The sequence below is a fragment of the Mesoplodon bidens genome (genome assembly GCF_964165515.1).
Source record: "Mesoplodon bidens genome assembly, chromosome: 14".
Lineage (NCBI taxonomy): Eukaryota > Metazoa > Chordata > Mammalia > Artiodactyla > Ziphiidae > Mesoplodon > Mesoplodon bidens.
Window position 1 is genome coordinate 35,239,158 of NC_138170.1, and position 20,223 is coordinate 35,259,380.

Genomic DNA, 20,223 nt, shown 5'->3' on the forward strand with positions numbered 1-20,223 from the left:
GAGCTGATATGATTTCAGAGGAAGAGGAGGTCCTCACCCCGTCAGGCCTCTCAAGCCTTGCTATTTAGAGCGTGGTCAGAGCAGCATCAGTGTCAGCATCACCCTGGAACTTGTTAGAAATGCTGACTCTCAGGCCCCACCCCAACTCTATGGACTCAATTTGCATTTTAACACAATCCCCTGGTAATTCTCTTGCACATTAAAGTTTGAAAAGCACCGGCCTTAGGTGAGCAGGGCCACTGAATGATTTTGTGTGTTGTAGCAGATGCCCTCTCCGGGCTCTGCCAGGAGCCCGGGTCTGCTCTTCTGTGTGGTTCTGGGGCTCAGCCAGCCTGGGCCTCCTACCGGGCAGCCAGGACCATCCCTGTCCCGGGCTTCGGACCCTACACCGGGAAGGTGAGGTCAGTAGAGGGATGCCGCCCTTCCCAGGCAGCCTGGAACAGTGCCCATCGGCTCCTGCGGCTGCAGGGCCGCTCCCCGCGTAGTGGTCGAACTGCGAGGCGGTAGGAGCAATGAGTGAAACTGCACCGCACCCCTTTGGCTGCAGCTGTGTAGGCTAGAGAAACAAAGGGCGCAGGGGTGGCATCTCTTAGCCCTTCCCCTGCAGGCTCCCGCAGAGCTTGCTCTTTCTGAAACCAGTCCCGGCTGCTCGGTGCTCAGCCACACCGTCCTTCCTCTTCAACGACGCCTGCCAGCAGACTCGTTACTCTGCTCCCAGTATGTGGCTGGCCAGGGGCCAGGGTCTGGCTGCTGACAGACTGACTAACCGCTCAGCCAGCAATGGCTTTCCCCTCCACGAGCAGCAGCTGGCATCGCCTTGCCGCCCTGTGGGCGTGGCTGAGGCTTCTCTGGCATGGCCTTCAAAGGCTTCTTGGCTCCATTCTCTGCGTCATCACTTTCCTACCTGCTCTCTCCCTTCCTCTGCTTTTTTTTTATTCATCTCTAATTCCTTCTGTTTTTATTTCTCCCCAAACCCCCACAATCCATTGTCCCCATCTACACATGTATACATTTCACTACCCCCAAAGCTACCCTCCTGTAACCCCACGTAGCCTTCTAGCCACGGCCCTAGTTTTCTCTCCCCAAACAGTAAAACTTTTCGGAACAGTAGTCTTCATGTATTATTTATCATTCCTCCTTTCCATTTGTTCTTTTACTCAGGGCAACTTGCCTTCTATCCACATGGCTCCACCCAAACTGCTCTTACAAAGCACCCCATGCCCACCATGGTGTAAATCCAACCATCACTTCAGTCTTCGCAGCAGCATTTGATATAGCGACACACCCTCGGTCCTTGTCTCCCCTTGCATCCCAGACTCTGTTTTCTTCCTAGCTCCTCCTGGGCTCCTTTTGTCAGCTTCCTCTTCTATTCGACACATAAATGTGTCAGTCTATCTGCACTCAGCTCTGACCCCTCTTTTCTTTTCTCCCTGCCTTCTTTTTTCTAAAATTTAGGGCCTAAATTATTTCATTATAGAAAAATAAAGTCAGTTTTTTTTTTCTAGAGCAGCTCAATGTGGGCTGAGATTCATCCCTGAAGAACAGGCAAACATAAATCTCAATTTCTAACCGTGATAAGTACTTTGAAGGAAAAATTTTAAGAGAGAGAGCCTAGTAGAGCACCTAATTCATACTGATGTCTACTGGGGGAGGTGGAGGGGAGGCCTTGCCAAGAAAGCAGCATTTAAGCTGACACCTGAAGGATGAATGGGAGTTAGGCAGGTGCAAAATAAAACAAAATAAAAAACAGCAAAGGCTAAAACTGCTGACATCCACATTCCTACCTCCAACCCAGACTCCTCTGTGCTCTGTTTATACCTTCTGGACATTTCCATGGAGTTGTCTCTCAGGTATCTCAAACTTATTACATCCACAACAGAAATTTGGATTTCCTCACATGTACTTGTTTTCTTTCAGACTTCCTGTCCTTCAGTAAATGGCTTCATTTTCCACTCGTTGCTTAAACAGAAACCTGACAGTTCTTACTACTCACTTTCCCTCATTCCCCAGATACACCCCAATGACAAGACCTGTTACTTCTACACTAAAACATATCAATAATCCATCCCCTAGCTCCACTGCCACCAACCTGGTTTGAGCCACCATCTTCTGTCACCTGGATGACTGCAGTAGCTTCTCAAACTGCTCTCCTAACCTGCATGCAGGCCAGGCCCCATCCATTCTCCGTGCAACAGCCAATGTGACCTTTAAGAGTTGGGAAGTGCTTGAAATCCTTCAACAGCTTCCCATGTCACCTGCAATACATGCTCTATGCAGGCATGTGTGATCTGGCCCCTGCTCATCTTCCCAACCTCAGCTTGGGCTACCTTCCCCTCACTCACTGCACTGCACCATCATGGCCATTTTTCAGTTCCCCAAAGCCATCCCACTCTCATATCTTGTCACAATTCCGGTGACTAAGACATATTTATTCTCTAAACCATTGAGTTCCCATTCTCCAGAATCATAGAAACTTATCTAAGGCAAGTTGGAGTTTCTCTGGCAGTGTCTGACTTCCTTGACGTTTAAGTTGTATCAGGTCGCTGGGTTGGTGAAGGTCCATTGGTCTTGAGTCACCTGACCATGAGGGTGTCCACTGAGACATCCTTTGTTCTCCTAATTGTAGGCCATGGAAACCTGTTGGTCATCACTGAGATGAGTTCCTGGTCTCTTTGCCTCTTCACGAGTGGTCCGGGCTCTCCTGTGGCTTTCATGTCTCATTTGGGAGCCAGGACTCTGTCTGGCTATGTAAGAACTGTTTGTCCAGACTCACTGCACAGCCATTCCTTAGCTAGGGTCTTGCTTCCTCTTGACCCACACTCCCACCTCCCACCAGATCTTCAGGACTAACAATATCTCTGGCCTCTTCATGTCCCTTCCACTTCCCCTTCCAAGGCCTGGGGTAACTTTTCTAGTCCAGAGGAAACACTGCTCTTCTGAAACCCCACATCTCCCAAATACTTAGGCTCTGAATGGAGTCTGTACAGTCCCCTAAGGGCCATAGGGCTATTGGAAACCAAAGCAAGAAAGACTCATTTCTTTCTGTTACATCTGCTGTAAAACAGTGAGTACTGAGCACCTTGGCTTGAGGGATGGGCAAAAGGGAGAAGTAATAGGAACATAAAACACCAGTAAAATTTCAGGAATATTATTCTGCCCCATTTCTTCAGTGTCCACCTCTGTCACTGTATTAGTTCGAAACAGCACCAGTAGTGAATGGATAGGTGGTAGATGATAGATGGAATGATAGATGGAGAGAAAGAGAGAGAGAGACAGAAAGAAAGAGAGAGTTAGTTTCAGGAATTGGCTCACACAACTGTGGGGGCTAGCATGTCCAAAATCTGCATGGTAGACTGGAGACCCAGGGAAGAGGTGATGTTGCAGTCTTGAGTCCGAAGGCAGAATTTCTTCCTTCTTAGGGGGTATCAATCTTTTAAGGCCTTCAACTGATCAGGTAGATGGGCAGGGAGAAGGAGGGATTGGCATTTGCTTTGCTGGTGGCCGAAGCACAGGCTTCTTCTGCTTTGTAGGTGATCCTATATGCCACACTCCATGGTGGTGTGGAGTTAATGGAAAATCAGGCAGACCCCTAGCCCACCTGATTATGACAGCTATCATAGCTGTGGAATTCCTGGACCAGTCAGTGACCAAGTCCCAACCATGGTCCTGAACCTCCTAGATGTCCAACTGCACAGGGATACAGCCTGAATCTTCTAGCTATGTTTTTTGAGCTATAGCTGTGTAAGTGTAACTCACATCCTCAGATACCTTCTAGGCAAAGAGGAGTATTATTTGTATAGCAGTCAGTATACAGTCAAGAGACTGAAGTAGGATCTGGGGGCCAGTACTTTAATAATCTCTGGAAGCAAACATGAGAATTGAAGTAATTAATGAGAGCAAAGGCAATAGCTACTGGGATCCGTTTACAACCACATGACTCTCTTCAAGGCCCACTCTGCTTTGAGTGCTTTAACTTAAATCCTAAGGGGCAACATTTGTTCTGTTTATGTTACATATTATGTAACCAAATAACAAGAATCAGGCAATCCTGGCTTCAGATTTCACTCAGTCTCCCCTACCCTGCTCAGCTGATAGTGAAATGTACAAATAAGACTAGTCTAACACCCTGATGTCTGTAACACAAGCAAGTATGGTAGGAATGGAAAGATCATAAGTATTCTGTGAGTTCTTGAGGAAACAGGGGGTCTGATCAGATGATTATCAGCTCTTTTACTCCTCCTCCAAGGAAGTGAGTTGAAACATTTTTTAAAGCGTGTTTTTTTAAATTAATTTTACATTCCTAAACGTTCCAGACATTGGAAAGAATTGAACTAGACAGATTTTAAACATTCACAGGTTGATGCATCAATGTGGTTTCACCTTTGACTATTTAGGGGCAGCAGGTATATTTGTGTTCTGTCCAACTAAAAACTAAGTCATTTTTTCCTTTCCACTTTCTCCCTCCAAAATTCTGAAGACTAAATCTAGGTTCTATGAAATAGTGTAGCTCTAATATTGAGATTCAAATTTAGTCAAATTTTATTTCCTTGGCGTAGGTTAGATACTGAACTACTGAATGGTCCAGTTTTTAAGGTAAATTGTTTGTATGATATAAAGAACATTTTAATCATCAATGTACATTCCAAGTTATAAGAACAACAATAATAAATTTAAAAAGACATAAAATAGCTGAAATCTATTGGCTAAGATAATGGTAAAACTAGTCTAGAAAATAAAATATGACAAAACTATATAATTTCTATAAATGATAATTTTTTTTACTTGTTCAAATGATGAGGCAAATAGCTGATAAATTAATTAGATCTTTAATATAGACTGGGGATTTCAATTTGTTTCCCTAAGTTTGTAGCAAACAGATTCATTCCTCTTTGATGTCTTTATATTCACAAATGGAGTATGTATGATAATACATCACATCACGTATATTCTGGGTTTGCTTTTAATAATGGATATGATTAATTTGTTAAAACCATTCTTTCTGGAAGTTCTAGAGTTGGAAAGAATTGTTTTCTGTCTCAAACCACTTAACAAGAGTTAATGAGGAGGCCCTGAACCAAGATGGCAGAGTAGAAGGATGTACTCTCACTCCCTCTTGCGAGAACACCAGAATCACAACTAACTGTTGAACAGTCATCGACAGGAAGACACTGGAACTCACCAAAAAAGATACCCACATCCAAAGACAAAGGAGAAGCCACAATGAGATGGCAGGAGGGGCACAATCACAATAAAATCAAGTCCCATAACTGCTGGGTGGGTGACTCACAAACTGGAGAACACTTATACCACAGAAGTCCTCCCACTGGAGTGAAGGTTCTGAGCCCCACGTCAGGCTTCTGAACCTGGGGGTCCAGCAATGGGAGGAGGAATTCCCAGAGACTCAGACTTTGAAGGATAGTGGGATTTCATAGTGGGATTTGCAGGACTCTGACAGGACTGAGGGAAACAGAGACTCCACTCTTGGAGGGCACACACAAAGTAGTGTGCTCATGGGGACCCAGGGGAAGGAGTAGTGAACCCATAGGAGACTGAACCAGACCTACCTGCTTCTGCGGGAGGGTCTCCTGCAGGGGCAGGGGGTGGCTGTGTCTCACCGTGAGGACAAGGACAGTGGCAGCAGAAATTCTGGGAAGTACTCCTTGGCATGAGCCCTCCCAGAGTCCGCCATTAGCCCCACCAAAGAGCCCGGGTAGGCTCCAGTGTTGGGTTGCCTCAGGCCAAACAACCAACAGGGAGGGAACCCAGCCCCACCCATCAGCAGTCAAGTGGATTAAAGTTTTACTGAGCTCTGCCCATCAGAGCAACAGCCAGCTCTACCCACCACCAGTCCCTCCCATCAGAAAACTTGCACAAGCCTCTTAGATAGCCTCATCCACCAGAGGGCAGACAACAGAAGCAAGAAGAGCTACAGTCCTGCAGCTTGTGGAACAAAAACCACATTCACAGAAATATAGACAAGATGAAAAGGCAGAGGGCTATGTACCAGATGAAGGAACAAGATAAAACCCCAGGCAAACAACTAAATGAAGTGGAGTTAGGCAAACTTCCAGAAAAGGAATTCAGAATAATGATAGTGAAGATGATCCAGGACCTCGGAAAAAGAATGGAGGCAAAGATCGAGAAGATGCAAGAAGTGCTTAACAAAGACTAGAAGAATTAAAGAACAAACAAACAGAGTTGAACAATACAATAACAGAAATGAAAACTACACTACAAGGAATCAAAAGCAGAATAACAGAGGCAGAAGAACAGATAAGTGACCTAGAAGACACAATGGTGGAATTCACTGCTGCGGAACACAATAAAGAAAAAAGAATGAAAAGAAATGAAGACAGCCTAAGAGACTCTGGGACAGCATTAAACACAAGAGCATTAGCATTATAGGGGTCCCAGAAGGAGAAGAGAGAGAGAAAGGACCCAAAAAATATTTGAAGAGATTATGCTCTAAAACTTCCCTAACATGGGAAAGGAAATAGCCACCCAAGTCCAGGAAGCGCAGAAAGTCCCATACAGCATAAACCCAAGGAGAAACACGCCGAGATACATAGTAATCAAATTGGCAAAAATTAAAGACAAAGAAAAATTATTGAAGCAGCAAGGGAAAAAAGACAAATAACATACAAGGGAACTCCCATGAGGTTAACAGCTGATTTGGCAGCAGAAACTCTACAAGCCAGAAGGGAGTGGCATGATCTACTTGAAGTGATGAAAGGGAAGAACCTACAACCAAGATTACTGTACCCGGTAAGGATCTCATTCAGATTTGACAGAGAAATCAAAAGCTTTACAGACAAGCAAAAGCTAAGAGAATTCAGCACCACCAAGCCAGCTCTACAACACATGCTAAAGGAACTTCTCTAAGTGGGAAACACAGGAGAAGAAAAGGACCTACAAAAACAAACCCAAAGCAATTAAGAAAAAGGTAATAGGAACATACATTATCAATAATTACCTTAAACGTGAGTGGATTAAATGCTCCAACCAAAAGACACAGGCTTGCTGAATGGTTACAAAAACAAGACCCATATATATGCTGTCTACAAGAGACCCACTTCAGACCTAGGGACACATACAGACTGAAAGTGAGGGAGTGGAAAAAGATATTCCATGCAAATGGAAATCAAAAGAAAGCTGGAGTAGCAATACTCATATCACATAAAATAGACTTTAAAATAAAGAATGTTACAAGAGACAAGGAAGGACACTACATAATGATCAAGGGATCGATCCAAGAAGAAGATACAAAAATTATAAATATATATGCACCCAACATAGGAGCGCCTCAATACATAAGGTAACTGCTAATAGCTATAAAAGAGGAAATTGACAGTAACACCATAATAGTGGGGGACTTTAACCCCTCACTTGCGCCAATCGAAAGATCATCCAAACAGAAAATTAATAAGGAAACACAAGCTTTAAATGACACAATAGACAAGATAGACTTAATTGATATTTATAGGACATTCCATCCAAAAACAGCAGATTACACTTTCTTCTCAAGTGTGCACAGAACATTCTCCAGGATAGATCACATCTTGGGTCACAAATCAAGCCTCAGTAAATTTAAGAAAATTGAAATCATATCAACCATCTTTTCTGACCACAATGCTATGAAATTAGAAATGAATTACAGGGAAAAAAATGTAAAAAACACAAACACACGGAGGCTAAATAGTACGTTACTAAATAACCAAGAGATCACTAAAGAAATCAAAGAAGAAATCAAAAAATGCCTAGAGACATATGACAATGAAAACACGATGATCCAAAACCTATGGGGTGCAGCAAAAGCAGTTCTAAGAGGGAAGTTTATAGCTATACAAGCCTACCTCAAGAAACAAGAAAAATCTCAAATAAACAATCTAACCTAAAGGAACTAGAGAAAGACGAACAAACAAAACGCAACGTTAGCAGAAGGAAAGAAATCATAAAGATCAGAGCAGAAATAAATGAAATAGAAACAAAGAAAACAATAGCAATGATCAATAAAACTAAAAGCTGGTTCTTTGAGAAGATAAACAAAATTGATAAACCTTTAGCCAGACTCATCAAGAAAAAGAGGGAGGGCTTCCCTGGTGGCGCAGAGGTTGAGAGTCTGCCTGCCGATGCAGGGGACACAGGTTCGTGCCCCGGTCTGGGAAGATCCCACATGCCACAGAGTGGCTGGGCCCGTGAGCCATGGCCGCTGAGCCTGCGTGTCCAGAGCCTGTGCTCCGCAACGGGAGAGGCCACAACAGTGAGAGGCCCATGTACCGAAAAAAAAAGAAGAAAAAAGAAAAAGAGGAAGAGGACTCAAATCAATAAAATTAACAATGAAAAAGGAGAAGTTACAACAGACACTACAGAAATACAAAGCATCCTAAGAGACTACTACAAGCAACTCTATGCTAATAAAATGGACAACCTGGAAGAAATGGACAAATACTTAGAAAGGTATAACCTTCCAAGACTGAACCAGGAGGACACAGAAAATATAACAGACAAATCACAAGTAATGAAATTGAAACTGATTAAAAATCTTCCAACAAACTGGAGTCCAGGACCTGATGGCTGAACAGGTGAATTCTATCAGACATTTAGATAAGAGCTAACACCCATCCTTCTCAAACTCTTCCAAAAAATTGCAGAGGAAGGAACACTCCCAAACTCATTCTATGAGACCACCATCACCCTGATATCAAAACCAGACAAAGATACTACGAAAATTACAGACCAATATCACTCATGAATATAGATGCAAAAATCCTCAACAAAATACAGCAAACAGAATCCAACAACACATTAAAAGGATCATACACCATGATCAAGTGGGATTTATCCCAGGGTTGCAAGGATTCTTCAATATACACAAATCAATCAAAGTGATACACCATATTAACAAACTGAAGAATAAAAACCATATGATCATCTCAATAGATGCAGAAAAAGCTTTTGACAAAATTCAGCACCAATTTATGATAAAAACTCTCCAGAAAGTGGGCATAGAGGAAACCTACCTCAACATAATAAAGGCCATATATGACAAACCTACAGCAAACATCATTCTCAATGATGAAAAACTGAAAGCATTTCCTCTAAGATCAGGAGCAAGACAAGGATATCCACTCTCACCACTATTATTCAACATAATTTTGGAAGTCCTAGCCATGGCAATCAGAGAAGAAAAAGAAATAAAAGGAATACAAATTGGAAAAGAAGAAGTAAAACTGTCACTATTTGCAGACGACATGATACTATACATAGAGAATCCTAAAAATGCCACCAGAAAACTACTAGAGCTAATCAGTGAATTTGGTAAAGTTGCAGGATACAAAATTAATGCACAGAAATCTCTTGCATTCCAATACACTAATGATGAACAATCTGAAAGAGAAATTAAGGAAACGCTCCCATTTACCATGGCAACAAAAAGAATAAAATACCTAGGAATAAACCTACCTAGGGAGACAAAAGACCTGTACTCAGAAAACTATGACATGGATGAAAGAAATCAAAGATGACACAAACAGATGGAGAGATATACCATGTTCTTGGGTTGGAAGAATCAATATTGTGAAAATGACTCTACTACCCAAAGCAATCCACAGATTCAGTGAAATCCCTATCAAATTACCAATGGCATTTTTTACAGAACTAGAACAAAAAATCTTAAAATTTGTATGGAAGCACAAAAGATCCCGAATAGCCAAAGCAATCTTGAGGGAAAAAAGCGGGGCTGGAGGAATCAGACTCTCTGACTTCAGACTATACTGTAAAGCTACAGTAATCAAGACAATATGGTACTGGCACAAAAACAGAACTATAGATCAATGGAACAAGATAGAAAGCCCAGAGATAAACCCACTCACCTATGGTCAACTAATCTATGACAAAGGAGGCAAGGATAGCCAAAGGTGAAAAGACAGTCTCTTCAGTAAGTGGTGCTGGGAAAACTGGACATGTAAAAGAATGAAATTAGAACACTCCCTAACACCATACACAAAAATAAGCTCAAAATGGATTAGAGACCTACATGTAAGACCAGACACTATAAAACTCTTAGAGGAAAACATAGGAAGAACACTCTTTGACATAAATCACATCAAGATCTTTTTTGAGCCACCTCCTAGAGTAATGGAAATAAAAACAAAAACACATGGGACCTAATGAAACTTCAAAGCTTTTGCATAGCAAAGGAAACCGTAAACAAGATGAAAAGACAACCCTCAGAATGGGAGAAAATATTTGCAAATGAATCAACGGACAAAGGATTAATCTCTAAAATATATAAACAGCTCATGCAGCTCAATATTAGAAAAGCAAATAACCCAATCCAAAAATGGGCAGAAGACCTAAATAGACATTTCTCCAAAGAAGACATACAGATGGCCAGGAAGCACATGAAAAGCTGCTCAACATCACTAATTATTAGAGAAATGCAAATCAAAACTACCATAAGGGGCTTCCCTGGTGGTGCAGTGGTTGAGAGTCTGCCTGCCGATGCAGGGGACACGGGTTTGTGCCCCGGTCCAGGAGGATCCTGCATGCCGTGGAGTGGCTGGGCCCGTGAGCCATGGCCGCTGAGCCTGCGCGTCCGGAGCCTGTGCTCCACAACGGGAGAGGCCACAGCAGTGAGAGGCCCTTGTACCGCAGAAAAAAACAAAAACAAAAACAAAAAACTACAATAAGGTATTACTTCACACCAGTTAGAATGGGCATCATCAGAAAATCTACAAACAACAAATCCTGTAGAGGGTATGGAGAAAAGGGAACCCTCTTGCACTATTAGTGGGAATGTAAATTGATACAGCCACTATGGAGAACAGTATGGAGGTTTCTTAAAAACTAAAAATAGAATTACTGTATGATCCAGCAATCCCACTACTGGGCATATACCCAGAGAAAACCATAATTCAAAAAGACACACGCACCCCAATGTTCATTGCAACACCATTACAATACCCAGGTCATGGAAGCAACCTAAATGTCCATCGACAGATGAATGGATAAAGAAGATGTGGTACATATACACAATTGAATATTACTCAGCCATAAAAAGGAACGAAATTGGGTCATTTGTTAAGATGTGGATGGATCTAGAGACTGTCATACAGAGTGAAGTCAGAAAGAGAAAAACAAATATCGTATATTAACACATATATGTGGAACCTAGAAAAATGGTACAGATGAACCAGTCTGCAGGGCAGAAATTGAGACACAGATATAGAGAACAGACGTACGGACTCCAAGGGAGAAAGCGGCAGGGTGGTGGTGGTGTGATGAATTGGGAGATTGGGATTGACATGTATACACTGATGTGTATAAAACTGATGACTAGTAAGAACCTGCTGTATAAAAAAATAAATTAAATTAAATTCAGAAAAAGGGCTTCCCTGGTGGCGCAGTGGTTGAGAGTCCGCCTGCCAATGCAGGGGACACGGGTTCGTGCCCCGGTCTGGGAAGATCCCACATGCCACAGAGTGGCTGGGCCTGTGAGCCATGGCCGCTGAGCCTGCGCGTCCAGAGCCTGTGCTCCGCAACGGGAGAGGCCACAACAGTGAGAGGCCCACGTACCGCAGAAAAAAAAATTCAGAAAAAATAAAATAAAATAAAATAAAATCTTTGTCTGCTAATCCCCCCCAAAAAAAAAGAGTTAATGAGGAAAGTAAGAGTGCTATGGGGTGATATTTGTCATAACAGGTACCCATTGGTGGTGACACCTACAAGTTTTCCCATAATCTCGTAGGCAATAAAAGAAATGTAAAACTGAAAAGCTACTCAACATCACTAATTATTAGAGAAATGCAAATCAAATCAAAACTACTATTTGAAAACATTTTATTTTATTTGGGACATTGATGGCTTTCCCTACACTCCTGCATCAACATATGAAAAATTGAGGCAAAAGTATCTTTTTCATGCCAGCAAGTTCAGTTTTCTAAAAAATATTAGTTAAATTTCTAATTGTTAGAATAGTACCAGCCCCAATTAAAATGTAATACCCACAGTTTTCAGTTTTCATCCACTTAGGGAAACATGTAAAATGAAAACCAATTTCAAAGGGAAAAAGGACAATAAGAAACTCCCATTCAAAATGGAGCCAAGTCATCTGGAATTGGGTTGGGTTCATTTTTGGTGGGTGGCTCTCCCAGGTGCTTTCCTGCCATCTCCTCTGCATTCCATAACTCCACTGGGGGCTGGGAAGTAAGTATGGATTCCACCCATAGGCCAAACACTGGAATAATCTGTACCACCAAGTTAGAAAAAGGAAACCCCTCAGTATTCATGCTGAGGAAACTACATACGAGGTGAACTACTACTGCTGATCTTCTAGCAAAACAGCTGAAGTGTTATTTCCCAAGGCTATTTCTCTTAAATATATATATGTATGAATATATATATTCATACATAGATATTCACATATATATATATATATATATATGCCATCTACTCACTGTATCCTCACATGGCAGAAGGGGCAGGGGAGCTTTTTGGGGTCTCTTTTTATAAGCATATAATCCCATTCATGACGGCTCCACTCTCATGGCCTAATCACCTCCCAAAGGCCATCACCTCCAAATACCATCACATTGCAAATTTGGTTTCAACATGTGAATTTTGCAGGGACACAAACAGTCAGTCCATATATATGGCAGGCAGCACCTACTGCCCAAGGTGTGTTAGTGTTTCTTCCTAACCAGTAAACTAAGGTCTGTAAGCTTACTAAGGTCGGCTTGTCATAATATTTGTATCCTTCCTATTCATCAGTAGGTACTCAATTAATGCTTCTTTAAGGAGGAAAGGACATCTCACAGCCCAGCCTCACTGGTTCACAGAACCCTGAGAGAACCACCCTTGGCTCTCGGGATGTCCCCAGAACTCAATTTTGGGGACACCCTAAGGCCAGTTTGTACTGAAGCCCAAGAGCTCACCTGGACTGCCCCTCGCTGACCCAGATGGAAAACCCAGGTCAGTGAGCCATGGCTGGCTTCCAGAGCTGGAGAATGAGGCAAACCACAAATCTCATGACTCAATGAGAGCCCAGGGGAGGATGCAGTTAATTCCCTTTAGTCACTCTGGGTCATAATTTCCTAAAAGATAGACCCAGCCTGAGGCTACAAGAAAACAGAGGCAGCTTTGGGCCCATCTCTGAGAAACACGTTTCACCTTATCTAATCCATTTTCCCTTTGGGTGAGCAGCTTCAGCTGGCAGGAAGCCTCATTTCTTTCCTCTCTGCTGGAACTCCTTGATTTTAGGCCTTTGTCTTAAGCTGTTGCAAAACTGATCTCTGACTGCACAATATGACTGAGACTATTGAATCCCATTAAGCCCAGTGGTGGTAATAGATCAGATATCCATGTAAAGAGTTAATCCCTGACTTGTCACCACAACTTCCTTTAGACTATTATTAATATTGAAAAGAATAATTCTTCTGTATACCATCCTGGTCTCCACTTATTTAGGACTTTTAAAATTGTTGTTACATAATGAGGTGACTTCCATGTGAAGGCTTCTGGGACTGGTTTTTGTCGTTTATCTCTTTGTTCATGTTTGTTTCCCCTTTGGCACTTACCAGAAGAGCCAAGAACTAAAGAGGAAAACCCCAGTGAGTTCAATGATTCAAAAGGGACTAGGATTTAATAGAACCAAAGGCTTATTGAAAGAGTTAGAAAGGAAAACACAACACTGAGATTGTGTGTGTGTGTGTGTGTGTGTGTGTGTGGTGTGTGTGTATCACAAGGACAGAAGGAGAGAGGACGAGAGAGCAAGATGGCCTTGTGTGGGCAGGTGGAGGTGTGACGTGAAATACCTGTGACCAGACACACACCTGGCAGATTTGAAGCCTGAGAGTAACACACATGCTCCCTGTTACCCATCTCCTGGTATTTCCTCAACTAGCATCCAGCCTCCCACACTTCTTCCTGTGTCCTCTCCTAACCTAATTAGTAAAAGATTAAGTTCTCCTGAGTAAGTGGCAGAATCTCTTCAGGTGCAGTCTCTTTTGGCTAGGACCAAATATATAACATTACGGATAGCAGTAGGAATCCAGTAATTAATTTAAAAACAAGTCAACATTCAAGATATATGCAAAAGTCCCTAAAGCTGTAGGCCACATTCCAAATAGGGCTTTAATGGCTACAGGCGAGCTTTGGGTCCTGCTCCCTCCCAGTCTAGCAGAAGGATTTTCCTTAGCTAATAAGCATCAATTGAGCACCTATTGATGAATAGGAAGGATACATGGATTATGACAAGCTGACCCTAGTCAGTTTACAGACCTTTATTTACATGTTGCTATCGCTTCTTCCTTGCTGCTAAAAACCTGGCCCAGGCTTATTACCTTTCATCTGGACCAGAAATGAAAGTAGTGTCCATCTCACAGACCAATTTCAATTAACTGGTAGTGGCTACTAGAGCCCTATGTTGAAAAGGATTTTGTGTTTAGCAGGAAGGAGTGTGGTTGACCGTTAATGGTGATCGCCATGGGCACAGGAGGGAAACTGCAGCATGCCCTCTGATCTACACTGTTGCATTAGCCTTCTAAGGGGTATGCTTACCTCTATTTTCTTTCAGGAAAAGGTTAACTTTCTAAAAGATTATTTGACAACATCTTATCAGAAAACCTCAACCCTACTCCACTTTAGCAACTCAGACCTGTTCTACCTGTCATCTATCGATCTCTCTATCATCTATCTTTATCACATCTATTCAATATTTATCATCTCTTTCTATCTCTCTGTCTCCTCTCTCTTTCTCTCATCACACCCATCCCTTATTCTTTCAGCTCCATCACCCCTTTCTCCCAGTTCAGCTGTTGCTCACCTCTACTCTTTTCTCCTAGCCCATCACTGACAACATGGCTGGACCCCAGGACACGACTCTTCTGTCACTGTCTTGTGACCAGCCTCAGCCTCATTGCCCCCTTCCTTTTGCTGTGTCAGTCCCACAGACCCTTTTCTGTGGATCACCCCAACCATTTTCATACTTTCTTCCTATGTGAGGGCCCCTGAGGGTGGCCTAGGAATTCACAGTCTTGCGGTTTGGGTTTGACAACCCATGTCCTCTGACCTCAGCTGGGTTCTCAGCACAGCCACCCTTTCACAGGCCCTTGATCAGCATCCTTTCCTCCCCTGATTCTCCCAGCTGCCATCTTAAACCTTCACCACTACAACCCAACCATGGCCACCTTTCTCTCAGCAGATGACCAAGGCTTCTGTTTTAGGCGTTTTGGGCTGTTATAACAAAATACCATAGACTTATGGGTGGCTTAAAAATAGACATTTATTTCTCACAGTTATGGAGGCTGGCAATTCCAACATCAAGTTGCTTGCAGATTTGGTGTTTGGTGAGAGCCCTCTTCCTGGTTTGCAGATGGCTGCCTTCTTGCTGTTCTCTCATGTGGCAGGGTGAGAAAAGGCTCTGGTCTCTTCCTCTTCTAATAAGGACACTAATCCCATCATAGGGACTCTACCCTCATGACCTCATCTAAACCTAATTACCTCCCAAAGGCACCACCTCCAACATATCATCGCATTAGGGATTAGGACTTCAACATATGAATTTGGGGGACATAAACATTTAGTCCAAACAGCTTTTATTTCATGAACTCCTTCAACACCCACCCTTGAAACTTCAGGCACTTCTGCAGTCACACTCACCTTCCAGCTTTTGCAAAGGAAAAGCTGGATTCTCTCCTGCCGAGAGCCTCCTCTGGGGCTCTGGATCCAATCTCTCCTGGGCCTTTGCTCTCTACTTTTTACTTCTTCTCCCCACTTCTGGTCCCTCCCTTGCAGCCTAGAAACATGATCAGGTCTCTCCCTTCTTAAAACTTCTCTCCCCAACCTGCCTGCCGTTGTCCCTCTCCCTCACAGCCAAGTTCCTGGAAAAATCCATTCCTTCATGACCCCATCCACATACCTGTCTTACCTGTCCAGCTTATGGAAGACTCTGTCACTTTTATTGGCTTTCCAGATACCAGACCTTCCTCTTCTCCCTTGATTTTTCCTCCTCAAGCCCTACACTTTAAATGATGGGGTAACCTGGAGATTTGAAAGTTGGTCTGTTCTAACACCAAAGGCTGATCCTGTAAGCACCATGCCATGCTCTAGTCCTTTAGGAGCTCTCACCATATGAAGAGTGAGCATTGTCACACCAGAGGATAAAGAGGATGGAGAAGGTACCGCTGTTTCCAACAGAAGGAGAAGTATGAAGAACATTCACATTCCACAACTTCCTAATCTGCACTGCTGCTTCTGTAGTGTTCTCTTTAACTCTGGCTAAAGAATGTGAAAAATGTGAATTTCCTGTTTGAATAAGATGCCTGTATTTAACTGCAAGTATTGTCACAAAAAGGGTGCCTAAGTACCTGTTTACAGGGAAGGCAGCAGCCGGAACTCACCTGCCTGCCTGGTTCAGGGACCTGGAACGTCCAAGCGACCACCAGCGTTTTGCTCCAAAGAGGATCTGAAGGAAAAGGAAGACTTTTCTACAAGGCCTGGGCTTTGGGATTAGGATCCTCACGTAAAGGAGAAGAAAGAAGAGACTCCCTAAACTCCTTTATGAGATGGAGAACTTGCCCTGAGTGGGAGGGGTTGGGCTCAGGGTCCCAAAAAAGGTGAGAGAATCAACCCTGGCCCCTTTCCAACTGGTCTGGTTGGGACTGGTCTCTGGTTCATCAGACAGACATCTGATACTAGCAGGCCTATGCTTTCTGAGGCCCATGGGGAGGCCTGTCTCTCTACGGGGCCACAACCTCAGACCTGGGGCAGGAACAGCCCAAGCAGCTTCTCTGAGCTCTGGCAAATGTTGACATCCTGGGAAACCAGGTGGTGCTCGAAATCAAATACCTCTTTGTAACTCAGACCCTTGATTTCTTTCCCTGTGGCTGGTGAGGCCTAGGAAAAATGCTCCCCTTGGAAGTGAAGTCCAGAGATAAACAACTGAGAAGCTCACCAACCGGCTGGAGAAGTTCCACTTCCTCTGCAGAGAGTGGGTTTTGGAATAATAATGTTCTATTTCATAAGCTACATTCCAGTTCCAAGAGCCCAGTGACTATAACCATTCATCTCCATAGACAATTAGTCTCTCAAAGTTCTTTTCAAGCCCTGGGGGCTCTTGTGTCTGCCCCACAGCCTCTCTGGATAAGGCTGTGCCATAGTGAGGTAGGTCCCAAGATGTGAAAATATAATCAGACCCAATATTCGAGAAACCAGAATACTAATTTCCTAAAGTGCTTAGTCACTTTTAGCCACTGATTGCCTCCTCTGTGATTGGGCCCAGTGTGAATCTGAGTGAGTCATCTATTGGGATAAGCATACACAGGAGAGACCAGCAGGACTTTTTACCAATCTCAGGTCTACTGGCTAATGAATTTGGCATCTGGGCAGTGTTCCTTGTACCTCATCATTTCATTCATTTATGTGTGTGTGTGTGTATATATATATATATATAGGAAGCGGGCTTTCACCAGACACCAAATGTGCTGGTGCCTTGATCATGGACTTTCCAGCCTCCAAAACAGTGAGAAATAAGTTTCTGTTGCTTATAAGCCACCCAGTCTATGGTATCCTGTTACAGTGGCCTGAACAGACCAAAACAGCACCTCTGCAAACTATCCACAAGTTCCAAAGAGCATGCAAGATATATATATATATATAGAGAGAGAGAAGATATATATAGATACATGTAGAAGGAAATGCTTGAGCTTCAGAGAAAGAAGGAGAGTTTCTTGAGGAGGTGAGTGAACTGATTCTAAATACAAAGCAATGAATTGTTTTAGTTTTTAAAATAACTTTGGAATTTTTAAAAAAATATTTATTTATTTATTTAGGCTGCTCCAGGTCTTAGTTGCGACATGCAGACTTCTTAGTTGCAGCATGCGGACTCCTAGTCATGACGTGCATGTGGGATCTAGTTCCCCAACCAGGGATCGAACCCAGGCCCCCTTCATTGAGAGTGCAGAGTCTTACCCACTGGACCACCAGAGAAGTCCCAACTTTGGAATTTTTAATTATAAAACTAACTGTTTATATTAGGAAGTACAGGTTAGAAAAAAAAAGTTTAAACTCCCAACTACCTCACCACCAAGAAGTAACTGTTGGGCATCACCCTGCAGCCCAGGCCCTATCTTTTTCCACCTTTCCCCTCCCTTTCTATCATTCTGATCTACTTCACACCTACAAAGCATCCTCATTAGATTTCATTTCACAAAATGTTTTCAGTGCTAAAGCAAGTTTGAAAACTACTGCTAAACACCAGGGTCAGATAAGCCTCCCTGAATCCTAATTCCTTTGCATCACTGTCCTTCTGATCAGCCTCCAAAGGCAACCTCCTTAGCTTGGTCATTTGGGGCCTCTGCTTCTGGCCACCGTCTATCTTTGCACCCTGGGCGCAGCTCTTCTATTCAAATATTTGCATTCATTTGCAAACATTTTCATTCAAAACCTGAGTTTGTCTAGCTTTATTGGCCTATGCGTCACAGCAATAGCAGCTTCCTCCATTGCCCCACCTGAGTGCTGCGAGATCTCTGAGGCCTCTCAGAGTCGCACCCAGAAATTTCACCCCATGCATTGTTTGACATGTACTCACAACATGCCACAAACACATGGCCCCTGCCGTGTTCTTCCTTTCCCGTGCCAGCCACACTTATGCCCCACGTTTATGCTTTTGGCCAAGGCCACCACTCCTGTACGTACCCTCCACAAATACTGCAATGTCTTTTCTCCCGATGAGCCCAAGACTCAACCCTCAAGGTGCCAGCACTGTGTCCCCTGGAGTCCTTAAGGCACAGGTGGTAGGCCAGCTTGCACCCCCTGGACTCCAGGGGACACTACTCACAGCTCTATGACTCAGATCCTTCCTGATAGCAGCTCCTTGGTCATCTGCGCTCTTTCAACAGGCTCAGACCAGAGTCCTTCCCAGTCTCCTGTCCCTGACCCCCCACAGGGCACCCTTGACAGTTTACTCATGCAAGTGCACATCCGAGACCTATGTGTCTGGCTGTACTTGGATGTTCTCAGAGGTACTTGGATATATTCTAGTCTTGCTGGTAGAAAGAGTTTAGATTCAAACCAGGAATCCCACTACATTCCCTTTAAGACCCTCAGACTTAGCACCAACCTTTATCAAATCTTCTCTGACTGTCTCAGGCTAAATAAACTTATAAGCCTCTGTAGCAATCATGGTTGTACAACTAATTTGATAATTAATCATGTTTTTGCTTGTGACAACTCTTTTGTTCTTTCCTCAAATTGGTGTTAAAATTTTTATTGTACTAGAAAAAATATATTTTAAAGGAATATCTTTCTGATTCTGAGGATATTGAGCAAAGATATTCCCTTTCTCTATCAGTCCATAAGAACATAGGCATAGCTTGAATAATTAAAAAGCATCAACATTTCATGTTTATGTCTTGCTCCATCATTGATATAAGGACCATGGTTTTGACTGCTTTCCATTTGTAACCATGCCTGGTATTCAGTGGGCACTCATATACCAGGTGGTTCTTTCATTTTAGAGAGGTTTAAGGTTATTATTTGTACCTTAAGATAGCAGAAGGTAAAAGACAAGACAAAGTAAAAGAGGACAGAATAAGTTAAACAAAACAAAAAATTCCAGAAAGAATAACCATGGAAGAAAGCTTACTTTAGCATTTTGGTGATAGGATAAAAGATTCCTGAGGTAATCTCCCTTCTTGTAGGTATTGCTTTAAATGCACATATTGAGTATCTCATTCACCCATCCCACAAATACATATTAAGCACCTACTGTGTATCAAAGAGACAACACCCCTGCCCTCCAGAAACTTCCAGTCTAATAGAGAGAGGCAGAGGCTAAACCAGATTCTTTCAGACTGTGGTAAGTACAATGAAGGAAATAAATAGAATGGGGAGTAAGGATGCAGCTCCTTTAGATTAAATGGTCAAGGAAGCTTTTCTGAGGAGGTGATACTTAGGCTGAAACAGATGGTTGACAAGGCACCAACTACAGGCAGAGCCAGGAAAAGAATGTTCCCAGGGCTACTACATGCAGTCCTACAGGTTGTGCACTGCCCATGCACTCCGTTTACATGGACAACAGTGGCATCCCTGAGAGTTGTGCAGCGCAGCAGCTCAGAGTGTTTCAGGCACATGTAAGTCAGTTCACTTGTCCTTTGCTCAAGTTGACTTGCACATCTACTGACATGCACTTAGTCCATCTGGACACAATGGCAATCAAATTAA